Raw genomic sequence first — 19,865 nt, 5'->3', positions numbered from 1 at the left:
AGCTGGATTAGCTAAGGGTTATGCAGTGTCAGGTATGAATTTATTGAGATATAAGGATCATATTTGGGATCCGATGGACACTGAGATTGATCGAGAGATTTTGGATGAATCTCATGCTACTCTTTTATTCTCTTCATTCAGGCATCATGACAGTGTATCATAGTTTGAAAGTTTAATATTTATGGCCTAGGATAGAGAGGGATATAATGAAATACGTGGTAAAGTTCTTCACTTGTTAGCAGGTTAAGACAGAGCATCAGAAATCTGTAAGACCATTGTAGTCTTTGAGTATTCTATAATGGAAATAAGAAAGCATCGTGATGGGTTTCGCGGTGGGATTGCCCAGGTTAGTGGGTCAACGTGATTTGGATTGGGTCATTATGGACCAGTATTTAAAGTGAGCCACTTCTATCAGTAAGGATAAGTAATACAGCTGACAAGTATTCATATTTCTCTGTGAGAGAAATAGTATGCCTTCTTGAGAATTCAAGGTCTGTCTTATCAGATGAGGACTCTGTTTTTTTTACTTCCAAGTTTTGGGGAAAGTGGCAGAAGGCAATAAGTATATAGATGGAATTTAGTACAGTTCATTATTCTCAGACTGATGGTAAATCAGAGAGAGAAAGAGAGTTATCCAGTATTGGAAAGGTACCTTAAGAGATGAGGTATGTTCGAGAATTTTTATCACCCATTCATTGGAATGAAATGGGTTAGATGTTATATCTGGATCCTCAGGTGGTACAGGGGGTCATTGAGATTATTAGAGGTTAGAGCTTGGGTTCTCACTTCTCAGAGTAAATGGAAGAGTTTTACTGAATTGAAAAGTAGGAACATGGAGTTCCAAGTAGAAGATTGTATCTTCCTTAAAGTATCACCATGGAAAGGGGGTAAAGAAATAAGGGCAAGTTGAGCCCTAGATTTTTATGACCGTTTGAGTTCTGAATAGGATCAGCCATATTGACTTTGGATTGGACTTACTTTGACACTGTCAGAAGTATACAGTGTATTTTGTATTTCCATGTTGAGGGCATGGGTTAGAAGGAAACTCATGAGTTGAGTTATGAGAATCTGGAGATTGAGGCTAAGTTATCCTGAAAAGAATAGCCAGCTCAGATATGAGATAGAAAGAATAAGGTTCAGAGGAACAAAGTTATACCTTGGATTAAGGTATGTCATAAAGATAGTGAGGTCGAGGGAACGACCTGGGAAATTGGAATCAGTTGTGCGGAATTCTTATTCCGGGCGGTTCAGATAAATTTTGAGGACGAAATTTCTATAAGGAGGGGATAATTGTAATGCCCCAAATTTCATAATAAGGTTTAGGATATTGATTAGGAGGCCGGGAGGACCATAATTGATTTATTATGTTATTAAATGATTATATGCATGTTTATGTGAATTATATTATGATATGATGATAAATGCATGCATATGGGTCCATTTTTAATTATAAGGGCATTTTGATAATTTGGCCCGTTGATGGTGTAATTGTGTATTTTCATGCATGAGGGTGAATTATAAATAATAACACATTATATGTGGATTTGTTTGATCCATTCAGCATGAGACGATCATGGAATGCAAGGTTTCGGTCTGGTCATAACAAGATTAGTTTCAGGGCTCGGGGTGAGTCTTGGGGTGATTAGAACATTACTAGGAATTAAAGAGTAATGGGATATGAATTATTGGTATTTGAGAATATTGAGAATAACGGGAATTGGATGGTGATAATTATAATTAACGAAATAGGCGTGAAAAGACGATTTTGCCCTTGGAGGCTATTAAGGCTTTTATTTAGGCATGAGGGCATTTAGGTCTTTTCACCCTAAGTTTATAATTAACCATTAGAAGGCTGTGGAAGTGAACCAAAATAGAGCACCTCCTCTTCCTTCTCCCGTACACCATTTCCTCTCCATTTATTCTTGAATTTTGGAGCTCTTTTTGAGGAACCAAGCCAAGGAAACAAGCTGTGATAAGCTAGGGTTGTGTTCCACCATTGAAGAGGGTGTGTTGCTGAGATTGAGGTGAGTTTTTAACCATAGAATCTCTTGTTCTTGCTCTGTTTTCATTGGAGTTTCAGTTTGGTTTTTAAGTTCGAAAGTTGAGAATTCAATGAGGGTTTTAGAAGGGATGCTTGGGTTATGATGCCTAGGTTGTATGTAGACGATATTTGGGTTCAATTGGGGGTTTAAATGATGTTGGGAAGCTTTTGGTTTGGGTTAGAAATGGTGGAGTCGAAGGGAGAAGTTTCTGGGAATTTTCAGGCTGAGTGTAGCGTTGTAGCGCCCACTAGGGGGGTGCTACAACGCTACTCAAGGAAGGGAGCATGCTGACTTGAGCACTGGGGCTGTAACGACCCAAAATTACTAATAAGGCTTAAGGGCCGTGATTAGTGTGCCAGGAGGGCATAATTGGAGGTTAAGAGAATTAATGGTAGAAAGCATGAATATGGGTATTAGATAAATAATGTGGGCCCTGTTTGGATGGTAAGGGCGTAAATGTAATTTTTGCTGTTAGGGCATAAATGTGAATGTGTGTGATAAATTTTTGAGACCGCATTATTATGTGGGTAGATTGATAAATATATATACGTGTGCAGGTGTGTGCATTTGTAACTATCGGCACGAGGCGATCCTAGAGAGCAGGTAGCGGGAAAAGTCACAACGAGGCTTAATAGTTGACTTTGGATAAGTCAGGGATATTATAGGTATCGGGTGGTTATTTAGACTATCGGGTTATGAAAATAAATATATGGAGATATATCTGAGGTTAGAAAGTCTAGGAGGGAATATTGGGGAATTTTACTGTTTTGGCCTCGGGGACGGTTCCGGCACCCCGAGCCTTGGGAATTAACTTAGTAGATAAGATAAACTTAAGGAAACCCTTAGAGGAAAATAAACTGACTTTTTCTCAGCTCTATACTCCACTCTCTCTTAAGGAAAAACAAGGCAAAAGGGAACACTGAAATCTAAAGGGAAATAAGCTGGGAATTTCTGGAAATTGAGGCTGGATCTTTAGGGCTTAGTTCAAGAATCATCCACGGAATAGAATCAACAATAAGGTAAGCATTGAATCTTCTTTTCTGTGATTATAAATTCTGGGTTTTGGTTGGGTTTTGAGGTAAACATGGTTTTGATGTTTAAAGACAGAATTAAGGAGGAAAGCTTGGGAATTAGCTTGGTTTTGGCATGGTGAAGTGGTTCAGCAGAAAAGGTAAGTTTCAATTCATGGTTTAGTGGTTTTAATCTAAGTTTGAATGGTTGGTTTGGGTGTTTGAGGTTCTTGGGTTTCAGAAATTGAAAAGAGAAGATTAGTGTGTGCTAGGCTGTGTTTTCTGTGGAATTATGTTGTTTAGATCATGCTAAAGGAGTTGGGATTAATTGGTTAGGAGTTGGGGAGCTTTGTGATGATTTAAGGTGAGGTTTCAGGCTTAGAAATGGTGAGTTTTCTGGGCATGAAGGGGAGGGCCGCGGCTCTGTTCTAGAGCACTGCGGCCCTAGGATGAAAAAGAGCCAAGAAGGCTCGACCATGGGAGGGCGCCGCGGCGCGTGTGTGGTTCAGCATGGGTGTTGGTTCTGTTTTGGGGAAGGGTCGCGGCTAGGCTTCATGGGCCGCAGCCCTTGGTTGCGCACATGAGTTTTTGAGGGTTTTAGACATGGGAAAGTGGTCTAGTGTGCTCGGGTTTGGTTTCACCACCGTGCTTGGTGGAATTTGGAATCTCGGAAGCTAGTTTTGTACATTAAAACTTATATGTGAATATTAATGGAATTCATTATCTTGGTTGTGACTAGGTAATAAGCTAGGGCTCGGGAATGGATCGTGCTCGAGGGTCATCCTTTCTAGTTAAAGCACTTGGAATCAAGGTAAGAAAACTGCACCTGTGTATGTGGATAGGATGGGACTAAGTGTTCCCTATATTTGAATGTATTGTTATGTGATCATAATAAACCATGTAAATATGTTGGGACTAAGAGTTCCCTATAATCGTAAGAATGTCATAAGGTGGTATTATGCCATGGGGACATGTCGTAACGACCTAAGAGTGTCGAAATCCACACTTGCACATATGGCGCGGCTCGGACACTGGTATCCGAGGACAGCTTATTAATCACTGAGCTCGGTTAAGCTGGCCGGAGTCAGTGGGCATGTCACTGGAGTTGGCCTAAGCGAGCCAAAGGCAGTGAATTAAATAGAGGGTGTGGCCTGCGGGCATCGACCCTAGTTATTGCCTAACATGTGTCTATTGTGGATTATTGTCTATGGTTTGATGAGTGTTTGGAGCTGAATTATTGGTTAATGACCAGTGTGCAGCCTTGAATGTGTTTTATAGCTTGATGGAACTGGTTAATGCTTTGTGATTGTTGGATTATGATCTGCGAGCTGTTTAGCTGCTATTGCTGTTATGTTATGATATTATGTTTTCTTGCTTGGCTTTGACTCACGGGTGCTACATGGTGTAGGTAAGGCAAGTTGGCCATGGGTTGGAGAGCTCTGGGGGTGAGGTGTACATTGTCAGCTGCTCGGCCACCACGGTCGAGGATTTGTACAGGAACGGGAACCTAAAACATATATTTTGCAATTAGAGTGGCTTGGTCATTTATTTGTAATTAAGAATTTTTGTATTTACATTATTTAAACCCTGATTTGGGATCCCATGTAACAAACGTCTGTTTTTAATAAAGTTTAACTGTTTATAATCAAAATCCTTCTTAACCTAATCTTTTTGCGTCGTTAGATACACTGTTCAAACTAAATGACTTGATTAGCAAGTCTTGCACTATTTCAAACACACAGTGTAACGGCCTTGGTTATCCAGGGCGTTACAGGGGCGCTACCCTGTTCCATCAGATTCCCGTTTTGGGCGTTTTTAAGGGATTTTGGCTTGGGGTTTCAATCCTTAAGGCTCGGGATCAAATCTACTCATCATTTGGGTACAATTCAGGGTCCCGGGAGTGAGGTTTCGGTCAAGACCCTTTCATTGTTGATTTTCATTAATTGGAGGTTGTATTTGGTTATGACTTGGTGACCGCTAAGTGATTAAAGGATCGATCGTTCTCAAGGGTCGTTCAATTGTTATTTCTCACTCGAACTAGAGGTAAGAAAACTGCACCCAATATGTGATGCATGTGATGCACGAGAAATATGTGATTAGGGCATGCCATGAATGTTGAATATGAGATTGATCAGAGCTTGAGTCTCTGTGTTTGTGCATGATCATAATTATGCTAGCGATTGTTAAGCAAGCATGCTGAATGACCTACATTTGGATATTTGACATATGATTTATGCCTAGTAGCATTGCTTACTTGTGAGTGGCACTGACTAACTAGTTAGAATTGGCAATGGTGTGAGTATTAACTGTGAAGCTGTGACCTACTTGTCAAGTTGGGCAGTAGTACTGAGCACTAGTCACCTGGTATTGACTAAAAAGTCAAGAACGGACTTAGCGTGTTTAACGCAAGCCGATAAAGATTATATCTAATTGACATTTGCATTGAATGACTCAAATGAGCATTAATGCCGGACTGACCTCAAGTTCGATGAAAACTAAAAGTGCTTGTATAGCCAAAGGCTAATCATTTAGAACTAGGGCCAGCAAACCCCTGTGATTGTTTAGTCACATGGCTATGGGTGCCGAGCCCCGTAGTGACTAAACATCAATCACTCATCTATTTAAGCTAGTGACTTACCCATTAGTCACTCATCTGTTTAAGTTGGTGACTTACCTATCAGTCACTCATCTGTTTAAGTTAGTTACTTACCCACCAGTCACTCATCTGTTTAAGTTAGTGACTTACTTATCAGTCACTCATTTGTTTAGGCTAGTGACTTACCCATCAGTCACTCATCTGATTATAGCCATTGCCAGAAAGCCCAGGCGACTCTTTTGTCACATGGCTATGGGTACTGAGCCCCGTAGTGACTTGCATGTCAGTCACTCATTATGGTTTAACAGAACTTTAAAGTGATATTCATTCATCTGTTCAGGGCTATAAGCTCTGTATGATTATAATGATCATCATTTGCATGGTTGTGGGTGTTGAGCCCTGTGTTGACTTGTTTGTCAGTCACTCATTATGGTTAACAGAACTACCAGTGTTAAATCACTCATTTAATTAGGATTGAATTAATAGTCATCCAATCAGGAGGGCATAATTTCTTATCCTAGATTCCCCAACATTGTTTGAACTCATTTGCATGCTTGAATAGGCTATAAATTGCTAGGCATGCTAGATATGATTTTGTGACATGATATTATTGTTCATGAGAATATTGAGTTTTCTTGCTGGGCTTTGGCTCACGGGTGCTATGTGGTGCAGGTAAAGGCAAAAGAAAGCTGGACCATCCTTGAGTTGGAGAGTTTAGGTGACGATGTGTACATATGCGGCTGCTCGTCTGCCACGACCGAGGGTTGAAAGAAGAACTAGGGTTAAACCCTGTTTTGTTGCTTAGATCGACTGGTTGTAAATATTTTCTTGTAATGAACCCGTAAATTATATTTTTGGGATCCCAATTTATTAGTGAAACGTTATATCTTAACCAAATTTTTTAATCCTAAACCGCTAATCATACTTAGTTACACGATTATGTCCAAATGACTTAGTTAGCGAGTTTAGCACTGTTTAAAATGCGCACCATAACGATCCCTAGAGTTTAGGGTGTTACATAGAGCCAAAGTTTTTGTAACACCCACGTCACTATGGCTTCTTCCTGGAATGATGACTAGCCCTACAAACCAACTCGAATCTTTCCAGGAAGCAGCCATAATGATGTGGGCGTTACAAATTGTATCAGAGCCTTGAACCAACCGGAAGTGTGGCCGATAGGGACGTCAGACCCCTAAGGTGGAGTGATTGTGACAGTCAAAATCCCGTGATCCGTAGGGGGAAAGACCGAGTAAAAGCTGTGCAATCCCACATCACCTGGGGAAGGTCAAGTGTGATGATTCTAAGACTGTGTAGGTATGAGACTACACAGTTGAAGATAGCTTAAATGGATTGATGGATACTACCTATGCCAACAAGATGCATCTTCTTTTCGGTAGCCCATCACTTAAGAACTCCAAAGTTAAGTGTGCTTGACCTGAAGTAATCTCATGATGTGTAACGCCCTACTTCCTTAGAGCCGTTACTAAGTGAGTTTTTAAGACAAAACAGTGTGCAATGAACTCGCTAACCGAGGTTTTTGAAACAAAAGTGTGACTAATTAAAAGTTAAGGCTGTAATCTTTGAAAATGCATCGTTTCATCAAAACTTCTATTATTAAGCAGTTGGGATCCCAAAATAAGGTTTGAAAACTAATTACATCTTGAAATAAGGTTACAGTTTGAGAAATTATAAAATTATAGATTATTACAGCCATTTTCGAATAAACCCCCAACCAAAGCAGTCGGGCAGGCCAAACATGTACACGTCGCTTCACGCTCTCCGTACTCATGGTTGGTTGACTCAGTCATTGCCCTTACCTGCAACACAGAGCACCCGTGAGCCGAAGCCCAGCAAGAAAACTCATGCAGGACATAACATATGCAATGTATACAGTTTATCATAACAGATAATCCACAATAAACAAGTCAATCATTAGACTAAGCAAACACGGCCAAGCCGCCCCAGAGCCTTACCGAAGCCTGGGGTATCGGTTCTCACCGCGAGGATAACTCATGTATCCCTTGGGTCCCACCCTGAATATAGCATCCCATGTGCTAGGTGTTACTTTTGGCCCACGGCCGCCCCGGCTTACGCCGTACTCGGCCCACGGCCGCCCCGGCCTACGCCGTACTCGGCCCACGGCCGCCCCGGCCTACGCCGTACTCGGCCCACGGCCGCTCATTTCATCATAATCACACATATAGTACATTCGAAATAATCATTCACACACATCATGATTCATTTAAGTTTAAACATTTGCACATAATACAATCTGGGGCCATGCCCTAACCTCGGGTGTTATAGTTTTCTTACCTGCATTCTGAGCCTCCTGATGCACTAAAGCCGCGAGCACAGTCCTCTAGCACGAGCCTCTCAAAGAACCTAGTCACAACACACAAGAAACATCCCTCATTACTAATCAACCCAAAACCACTTTCCGGGACCAATCCCGCACTCTCGGGACCTCTAAAACCTTAAAACAACACCCCGGAGACATCCTCCGAACCCCCGGAGCAAAGGCCTAAAATTGCCAAAAATGTCCACCTGAAATTTGCCTTGTGCCGCGGCACAACTTTCTTGTGCCGCGGCACCCATCAGACAGGGGCTCCCTTGCCGCGGCACGAAAAACCTGTGTCGCGGCACGCCATCGCAGACCCAGAATTCTGGGTTTTCTCCTGCATTTTCTCCGAGCTAAAGCCTTCCCAAATCATACCAAACCAATACCCAAACCCCAAAACCAATTTCAAGCTTCATATGAACAACTTAACAACCTATAGGCACTAGATACAAGACCAAAACATCAACACACTCAAGAATCCACCCCTTGATTCCTAATTTCAGCATCTCAAACCAAAAACTCAAACACACTAACTCAAGCTCTAGATTTCACAATTCAAAACAGAAATCAAACTTAAATGCTCATAAAATCCATACCTCAAGTGGAGAATCCACCCAACAAGCTCCCTTGATTCACCTCCTAAGCTCCCACTTCAGCCCATTTTCCTCTTCTTCTTCTTCTCTTCCTTGCCCTAACTCTCCTCCTCTTCATTTTAGCAAAGCCAACATATATCCCAAATGCCCAAACCGTGACCCACTAAAAACCCAGCTGAGAATTGCCTATAACCCTTGCCAAATGACCATTTTACCCTTTCCTACTAATCCTCCTTAGCTAAACCTCAAAGGACACTTAAGTCTTTTCATTTCTATTTCATTTCTACCACTTTTTACCTTAAAACTTGTTACCCACAGCAGTAACTAATGGTTACCCAGGTTACTAAATCTCCAATAACCATTACCCGCTAAATCTCAACTTAGCCATAAAATTCCCGAGATACCCCTAGGCTCCTCCCGAGCCGGGTATAGAAATCCCGTTGTGACTCTTAAGTTAACTAGCTCTCTAGGACCGTCTCGGCACGTGCATCACAATAATACAACCACACCCACGTGGTACAATTCACAGAATACAATTATCACATATCAGTACAGTTATGCCCAACATGGCCAAAATTACAATTACGCCCTTCTAACACGATCCGGGCCTACATGCATACTAGTAAACATAGCCATGCATCTCAGTTAAACAAATAGCCAAATAACATGCTTTAAATCATAACCATGCATTTAACTCATAAAATCACAAATAAATCCCAACCTGCCCTCCTGGCACACTAATCAAGGCCCTTAAGCCTTATTAGCGAAATTGGGTCGTTACATGATGGGTGACCTCTTGGGAAGTTTTCCCAGGAAGCGTGCGAGTGAGGACAAAGCATGCTGGAAAGACTCGTGTTGGTCTGCAGGGCCAGTTGTCATTCCAGGAAGCAACCATAATGACGTGGTACGTTACAGTTTTGTTCTTTCTATCCCTCAAAATTTGGATACCAAGAACATAACTTGCTTCACCCTAGTCCTTCATCTGGAATTGAGTTCCCAGCCATTTCTTTATGTCTCATAATTTCTTGACATTGTTTCCAGTGAGCAAGATATCATCTACATAGAGAGTCAAGAATACCACAATGTTGTTTTCCTTGAGTTGGTAAATGCAGGGCTCATCAATATTCTGCTCAAAACCATAGGTTTTAATGATTTCATTAAACCATAGATTCCAAGAACGTGAAGCTTGCTTAAGTCCATAAATGGACCTATTCTGTAACGCCCTGGTTACCAAGACCGTTACACCGTGTGTTTAAAATAGTGCAGGACTTGCTAATCAAGTCTTTCAAATGAAAACATGATCCTATAGTCATAAACAGGTTAGGTTTAAAATATTTTGGTCATAAACATATAATTTTCATTAAAATAATTGTTTAGTACATGAGATCCCAAAACATGGTTTAAAGGACATATTTACAAAATTCCAAAAGTTATAAATAAACAAGGCCACTCTAATGGCAAAATATGCATTTTAGGTTTCTGTCCCTGTACAATCCCTCGACCGTGGCAGCCGAGCAGCTAACAATGTACACCTCACCCCCAGAGCTCTCAAACTCATGGTTGAACCATCAATCCCTTGCCTTTACCTGCACCACGTAGCAACCGTGAGCCGAGGCCCAACAAGAAAACTATAATACATAGCATAATCAATAATAGTAATCAGATAACTCACAGATCATTAATCAAACACTCAATAGACTACATCGTTCACTTAATCAGTGATATCAATTAACAAACCAATAATTAACCATCCAAGTAATAAACATGCCATAATCATCAGATTAACATCAATAAACATATCATAAAATATCCAGGGTCGACGCCCTTAGGCCGCACCCTCTGTTTAACCCACTGACTCCAGCTCACTTAGGCCGAGCTCAGTGATTATATTATTAACCTCAGCTACCAGTGGCCGAGCCGCGTCCTTGTGCGCCAATAATAATTCCAGCACTCTTTGGCCGTTTATTTCATGTTCACATGGCATAATACCATCATACAACATTGCATACAAATATAGGGAACTCTTAGTCCCAACATAATCACACAACCGAGTGCAATTTTCTTACCTTTAATTTCCGAGCGGAGAAAGTGAAACGATTCTGAGCACGACTGTAACGCCCCAACTCCTGGGATCGTTACGGTGTGCCTTGTAAACAGTGCTAAACCCACTAATCGAGTCGTTTGGCCAAAATTGTGAACTAAGTATGATTAGCGGTTTAGGGATTAAACATTTTGGTTAAGATGTAACGTTTCACTAGAACGTTTAATATATATATACTTTGGGATCTCAAAAATATAATTTCAGAGTCTATTAAAGAAAAATATTTACAAGAGGCCGTTCTAAGCGGCAAAATAGGGTTCAACCCTAGTTCCACTTTAAACCTCGGCCGTGGCAGCCGAGCAGCTGCATATGTGCACGTCATCACCTAAGCTCTCCAACTCAAGGATGGTCCAGCTTCCTCTTGCCTTTACCTGCACCACGTAGCACCCGTGAGCCAAAGCCCAGCAAGAAAACACAATAGAGCATGATATAATATCAACAACGATCATAATAACCATTCGGGACTATCAGTCCAAGCAAATAGGTGACAATAGCCAAAAGTCACAATAATGAGCATCGCTCCCTCTAGCCATGTGACGATAGGGTCACCAGGGCTTAACCGATAAGTGATTCTTTCTTAAGTTTGATTAGGACAGGTGCAAGGTGATTAGTCACCAACATAACCTTCCTCACGACTCTAGAGTCGAAACTATGGACAACGTCCCTTAGCCATGTGACAAACAGTCACCGGGGTCATATACCTTGGCTATAGTCATCTGGTCGTAGACCAGGCAAGCACTTATAAGTTCTTCGACCCTAGGGTCGGTCTAGCATTAATGCCATAGAGCCATTCAATGCGTGATTCTCGACTTTAGAGTCGGTCCCTGACTAGTCAGTGCCATACACAAGCAAGTCATGCCACCAATTGTATACCACATGTTCAATATCCATAAACAAGGTATTTAGCATGCTTACTAAACAGATTCCAGTACAATTAGGACCATGCACAACCACAGAGGCTCAAGCTCTGAACAATATCACACCCAGTATACAAAGCATGTCCTAATCACATGTTTCTCACGCATAATATGCAATATATCTAGCAATCCAACATGCACCAATAACATCCATGCATGCACGTTTAATAGTCAACCAACGTGCATCAAGAATAGCCATGCATGTCATACATAATAATCAACCGACATGCATCAATAATAACCACGCATGTCATACTCAGTAATCAACCAACATGCATCATAATAGCCATGCATGTCACATATACGCAGGGTGCAGTTTTCTCACCTCAAAGTCGAGCTAGAATGATTTAGAGAACAACCCTTGAGAACTATCAACCTTTAGTCCTTTAGCGGTCACCTAGTCATAACCAAATATAAGATACCATCAATAAAAATGGTCAACATAAGTTTCCAAACCAATATCTAGCCTCCGAGACATCAATCCCCACTTAACCGGGTACTAGGATCAACCCCGAGGCCTTAAGCTAGCGTCCCTAGGCTAAAAACACAATTTTGGTCAAATCTGCCCTGATGGGCCGCGGTTCATCCCCCTGACAGAGGCATTTCTGCCTCAAAAGCCACCTTAGGCCGCGGCACACAAAAGCCAGGCCGCGACTCATTACACAGATCAGCCAAAAATCAGCAACGCACCAGCTCAACCTCCCCTGCACTTTCCCCTAGAACCAAGCCTTCAAACCAGATCCAAACCTTCTCCAAACACACAATTAAACCTCTAAACATTACCCATAAATCCCCCTCATCAAAACCCAACCAAACATACACAAAAACTCCCCTTGATTCCCACTTTCTACATCAAAAACCACAAGCTGAAAACCAAAAGGAAAACAGAGCATAACCTGAATTCAATGGATAGAACTCACCTTAAAAACGATTTTGAATCCCCTTTCATGGCTGAACCAAGTTTCTAGGCTCCCACCTTTGATCTCCTAGCTTAACTCCTCAATTTGGCCTCTCAAAATTCAAAGGGAAGTGAAGGGTGGAACATGTACGGGAGGGAGAGAAAGAGATGAGGTTGATGCTTTGTTTTACACTTTTCCACAGCCTTCCAAACTAAATGAGCTGATATAAATCCTTAAGGTCAAAAGACCATAATGCCCCTAGGCCAATTTAAAAGCTTCTAAACACTCCTAAGGGTAAATTCGTCATTTCCAACCTATACCGTTAATTATAATTAACGCTCTCCAATTCCCGCTATTCTCAACATTCTCAAATGCCAATAAATCACATCCTGTTACCCTAAAATCCCCGGTAATGCTATAATCATTAAACTCACCCTGAGACCCGAACTTAAACCCGTTATGACTAGACCGAACACTTACATCCCATGATCGTCTCATGTCGATATCTCGAACCAATCCACCTTATAATGTGGCTATATTAATTAATCACAATCACGCACCCAAAATATACAATTACGCCCACAGTGGCCAAATTGCCCTCATAATTAACATATGAGCCCATATGCATGCATTCACCATCATATAATAATATAATCCACGTAAACATGCATATAATAATTAAATACTATAATAAATCAATTATGGCCCTCCCAGCCTCCTAATCAAGGTCCTAAATCTTATTAGGAAATTTGGGGCATTACAACTACCATTAGTTCTGAGCCTTGGAAATAAACCTAGTCACAATCCATAAATGGTACTTTGATGAGTTCAAACTCCAAAGGACAATTCCGGGACCACACTCGTGCTCTCAGGACCCCAAGTTCCACCAAATGAGGCGGTGAACACGTCCCCCGAGCCCCCAAGAGAAAACCCTAAGAAAATACCCAATAGCCAATTTCAGGAGGCTGAGGAGCGCTACAACACTACAAGGTGGGCGCTACAGTGCTAAAGACAAAAAACCAAAACACCCAGAAAACACAGCTTAGCGCTGTAGTGCTCCCAACCTAGCGCTACAACACTAGTACCAGAAATGCAAATTTCTGGGTTTTCTTTCTTCGAACCTCCTCGAGCCAAAGCACCAAAAATGCACTCCAAACCTCAACTAAACTAAAAATTTAACCTACAATACACTATAGCTCAACCAAAACACCCACATAACACCAAATCTTGCCTAACAACTTCATCAAACACAAAAATCAAACTTGAGCTTTGAAGTTCAAGAACAACATCTAAAACCAGAAAACTCAAAACAAATAAGGGAAAAAAATGGTTACCTCAGTTGGATGATTCCGAACCTAGCTTCTGGATTGTCCCTAATAGCCACCAATTCTTCCTTTCCCTCCAGCAACCACCAAAAATCAAACCTCTTTTCCCCAAAACCCAGAACACAATAAAAAGCAGGGTAAGAACTCAGGAATTAAATTCAACAAACTTAAAGGCTTTGACTCCTTACCTCAAAAATGGTTGAGTACTCCAAATTCCTCAACTGGATTCTCTGGTTGGCTAGCCTTAAATCCACCAGCCTTCCCTTCAACTTTGCCCAAGCCAGAACCAATATAGTTCCCAGCCGAAATTCTGTAGCACTTCACCTTAGCTCAGAAATCCCAGTCAAATACCCAAGCTTTTGCCCTTCTTTTCCCTTTCTAACCTTTGAACCAATTGAGAGAAAGAAAGAGAGAGGAGAACATGAGGAATAAAGAGCAGGGAGGTTCCACCTCTTTCTACTTTATTCCACTTAATTCAAAACATATCCTCTAACAGCCAAATGACTCACTTGTCCCTCTACCCATTTAAATCTTTCAAGAGTGCCTAAAGGGTAATTTAGTCATTTTGCTCCTAGTTTCCATTAGCTCCTTGAGTGTTCCTATTATTTACCACTTAAATCCCGTCATCCAATTAATCACCAATTATTTACCCAATGTCTAAAAATTCCCAAATTATTCTTCAAATTCCCAAAATACCCCTAGGCTCCCCCGAGCCGAGTATAAATCCCCGCCGTGACCACTTCACCAATCCGCTCACTAGTACCGTCTCGAATCATATGCCGCAAATATATCCACATAATTATGTGGTCTCAACAATTAATCACATAAAATTACATTTATGCCCTCTACGGGCCAAAATTACCAATATGCCTTTATAAGCAAAAGATGGCCCACATGCATATTTAATACTCATAAACATGCACTTAATCATTTTCTCGTAATCATATAATCATGCATTAAATCATATATTCACATAATAACCAATTATGCCCTCCTGGCACACTAATCAAGGCCCTTAAGCCTTATTAGTAATTTTTGGGTCATTACAACTATCCTCTCCTTATAATAATTTCGTCCTCGAAATTTACTCAAACATTTAAGGTAACAAATCTCATACCTCTGACCATAACTCTAGAGTCCAATTATTTACCTTTAACCCTACAATAACACTCTTACCAGAGTGACAATCTTGTTCCATAAGATCTTATTTTGTAACTGTAATCTTATTAGCCTTTCCTTACTCAATAATTCTGCTGAAACCCCAAGGTCAGCTTATTTCATCAGCGGTCATTTTCTTGTCTTCTCATTGACATCAATACTACCCATAAGCCACCACCCATACCAGGGTAAGGAAAACTGGCAGGCCCTTGGCCTAATCATTGGTACGATCTTGGGATCCTTCTCAATTCAGAAATCCAAAAGTCCTTCTTTCTTTCTCAAGGTATCATACTCTTCCTTGTCTGCAATGCTTGGAGAATTACAAGTCTTCCGTTCTGGAATTTTCGTGTTCCGATATTTGAATCTTGCGAACTCTTATGTCCTTTCAGGTAGGCAGATCCTTCTACCTTAATAATTCCAACAACTTCATTAGTTTCCCCCGAACCAATACTGAACCATGACACTCATGGCCTTTTATTTCCTTGCTTATTACACTTCTTACTTTCTATTTTACCATATCTTATGTGGTGTCACCTTAGTCGTAATCCCGCATTCATCACTGTGACAGTTCCATCAAGGGACTATAATTTTCTTAATATTTCCCAAATACTTGCACCTTCAATGCATAATTCAATAAAATAACCACTAATTCTTCAGGTTGCCATTCTATCTATAGACAGTCCATAATTCTAGGTTCCAACCTTAATCCCTTTGTTCTCTATTTCCTTTACAGAACTTGGAAAATTTAAGGGCCTCAACCTAGCACTGTCAATTACCATGCCATGTCACCTGTTCATATGAACCCAAGTGTGTTAACTCAGTCTGCTGAGTTGCAACCTTTCATATCCAATCATCTTACTCATAGTCTAGTGTAGTCCATTCCTACAATTCATCACTATACCTTTTTACCTCCCAGTATACGAATATCAGATCTTGTTATCCACTTAAGCTCCCTGACTATCATATGCTTAAGGAGGTAGTACAATGTCCATTTAGGATCTTCATCCAACAACAGGTTTCATCAGATCACTCATCCAATCTTCATCCCTTAGTTCATGCTACGATGGTAGGATTCTTAACCATTCCCACAAGATTCTTTTTCTGAATTTCATTGTCCACAGGGATATATATATAATTGTCCACAACCAATCACAGGTGCTCAATCAATCTCAATCATTACCTTATCTGACCTTACTGTAATCCATGGCATCCTACCCAACTAACACAAATCTTCCCAAATAAGAGGTTAACTTCCAAATTAATTCTCCTTTGTACAGTCAAGGGTTTCTAACATGAATCACCCATTAAGTCTCACCGGATCCTGGTCTCAGGGTTATTCCTCTACAAACGACCAAGCGCTTAAATCCCTTACACTAGGAATTCACCGTCAACTCAATATTCCCTGTATACCAACCATGTTCCCATTCTTTCACCTACCGCTAGGCTCAAACCATCATCCATTCAGTCTATATCTGGGCACGTCTCAGACTTTGATGCACCACTTATAGTTTCATGTCTTAACAAAAATAAGGTCCTTCGTATTACCCCTCAGTATCCACTCATTACAGACATTTTCCTATATCACAGAGTGCTAACCAATCCTCATTCTGTCTTTGAAAATCTGATACAAAATCACCTATTCATTCTACCCTCAGGTTCTTCTGTCATTCCAATCTCTAGTGCAGTTGTCTTCAAAGATACTTTAGGTAGTAGATGACATGTCCACTGGTCTCATTGTGCTTCTTATCCCTCAGACGTTCTTCAGTAACGTTTCTGTGGCTTCTGACTAAATCTCTTCATACTTGATCCATTCTCTTCTTGTAGCGTGACCTTGAATACCCTTGGTGAGATCGATACTAACACCTTTTGGAGCCTTACCTGTGATCCTGCTTCTTAAGTCTTAACATCACTAGTGTAGTAGTCGTTTGCATTACGCTTCTAACTGGGGAGTAGTCCAACACATCCTTAACGAACCTGGATGTGACTTGTTCATATCATTCTTGTACTCTCTGCTTGTCAAATTTACCAGTGTTGTTGAAGTTTAAATCAGCTAAGAACCTTTACTACACCCCACTGGGTACAAGTAATAATTCATGAAATGTCTCTTTCCTTGATCCTCAGCTGGTAATAACCAGATCGAAGATCAATTCTTGATGACATTGTCCTGTCTTGTAACCGAGCATTTAGACTCTTCATCCTAACATACGATGTCAGCGAATCCCACGATACGATGCTCCATCTAATCCATCCCTAAGCCAGATACTTCTTAAACTGAACCAGTAATTCTTTCTGTCAAACTAATACCATTCTTCATTATATCTCTGATACTAACCACTTCGGTTTCCATTCAGTCCAACTTATATACTTCAAGTGATGTCCCTCGCAACCCATGGTTGTCTCTTAAAAAATTAGCTCTTACTCAGGCTCATAACAAGGCTCACATATGATGAGCTCAATCACTTTTACTTTGAACCTCTTTATTAGTTACGTTCCAGTTCCTCTTTTAGAAGTTCCTAATTCATCCCCAACAAGAACTACTATCTCAAGCCCCTCGTACACTAGCCTTGAGACATAAGCTTCACATCTGAAACTTTCTTGAGAGATACGCAACACTGACCTCTTTTCGCTCGTTATATAACCAAAAATGTGAACTATCAAGTCAACTGGTCACCTCCACAGAACTAGCCTTGGGCTTCAAATGTAGCAAGGCATTCCAATCTTCCGTTCTTTAATCCTGGGCTATCCCAAGTCTGACCTGACGTACTGAACCATTCCATGTAGATAACGTGTCCCTACCTAACATCCTTCCAGATGGCGTCTCCTGCTTCCAGTGCATATAAAATAACTTCATTAGATCTCAATACTGTCCTGTCGGCTATCTTGTAAACTAGACCCCTTCCTGTCAAAACCAGGAGCCATAGAACTATCAGGGGTCTTTCTATTTTGATTAATGAGCATCTGTCCTTACTACATCCCACAAATGGAAATACCATCATCTGCATTTCTTGCCCTACAACATTCGCGCTACATACATCATTCCTTATATCTAAAATAACATGGTCTTCCCTGCTTCCCAAGCTTAGATAAACATCCGATGCACTGGAGCGACACTGATGCTTTGGGCCATCCCAGAGGTAACTCCTTAAATGAATCATCATTTTCAGATACATCCGTTAGTATCAACTTCCAAAGCGGATCGACAGACTCACCAAACTTGTTGACATACTCTGTCGTTGTCTTACCATTCTAAACCACGTTCATAAACTCATTAGTCCCCGTAGCTCCAACTACTTCATAGTAACATCTTCTATCAAATCACTGCCCGAGTTCCTCCCAAACCATCATGCCAACACTTCGAGTCTGTGGTACCATTTCCGGGCATCCTTCCACCACAACTGCTTAACACAACCACTCTGTCACGACCTATCATCTTCATATAATCAAGGATAGGATTAACTATGCCCATCCACTAATCAATCCTCGAGCATACCCAAACCTTTCTCAAAACTAGAGGATAATGCTTCTAAAGCCTTCCATATAATAATTCCAATTTGTCTTCACCCTCAGGTTAAACCAACACTGGTGCCCTTACCATCAAGGTATACAAAGCAGCTTTTTTCCACAACAAAAACCCACTGTTTCACCCATCTAGTTCCCTCTATCAGACCTAACAACCTTTCTCACAAATCAACGAACGTCTGCTACAACTTTCAGAGGAAGATGGAGGATTTCAATCCTTGCTATCATCTGCAACCCCCACTATAACATTACTAGGTCCACTTAACCATTATGAGCACAACAATCTAAATTCATCCGCCGTCACCGACTAAACCTCTCAGCCCTGATGCTCATACCTAGAACCATCCCACGGCTAATGGCGTGTCTCCAATGACCATGTTGGTTTCACTATCCATACGATAGTGGATCAGGGTATGAGAAACCCTCCCACTACGATGCGAAATCGTAACTGTATAAATCAAAATTGTGCTTTCTTGTTCTTCCTCGTTAATCTTGACTTGCATCACTTGAGGAAGATCAGTAGGAATATTTTCGTTTTCATCAACTTGCATTGATGGAATTAGAATAGTAGGAATAGCTAAGTTATATTGAAATTCTGCCAAGACTACTTTGTTATGAGGTTTGAAATTAGACATGTAGTCCTCTTCAATAAAAGTAACATTTGTAGAAACAAACACTTTCTTATTTTGTGGACTATAGAACAACCACTCCAAGTACCTTTAGGATAGCCAACAAACAAGAAAACTTCAGTTCGCAGTTCTAGTTTTCCTTCCTTTTTCCTCAGGACGTGAGCGAGACACCCCCAGATTCTATAATGACGCAAACTAGGTTCACGTCCATTCCATAGTTTGAAGGGTGTTTTGGAGATAGCTTTAGACGGCATGACATTTAAAATGTCACACGCGATCTGTATGTAATGTCCCCAAAAAGATATTGGAAGAGTTGAATAAGTGTTCATGGATCGAACCATTTCCATTAACGTGTGATTCCGACGGTCGCAACACCATTTTGTTGCAGAGTACCTGGGGCAGTACGTTGATATAATATCCCAAGTTCAACTAAATGATCTTGGAACTGCATATCCATATATTCTCCACCCCTATCAGATCGCAAGATCTTTAACGTCTTACCTAATTTGTTTTGAGCCATTGCAATGAATTCTTTAAACTTCTCAAATGTTTTAGATTTCCTATGCATTAGGTAAAGACACAAGTATCTCGAGTAGTCGTCAATGAAAGTGACGAAATATTCATAATCACCCCTCGCTTGAACATTAAGAGGTCCACAAACATCTGAATGAACTAGCCCTAGTGGTTCTATGACCCTTTCTTCTTTTGCAGAAACTGGACGTTTGATCATTTTACCCT

The sequence above is a fragment of the Humulus lupulus genome, chromosome 7 (genome assembly GCF_963169125.1).
Source record: "Humulus lupulus chromosome 7, drHumLupu1.1, whole genome shotgun sequence".
NCBI classification, from domain to species: Eukaryota; Viridiplantae; Streptophyta; class Magnoliopsida; order Rosales; family Cannabaceae; genus Humulus; species Humulus lupulus.
This window is presented reverse-complemented; position numbering follows the sequence as displayed.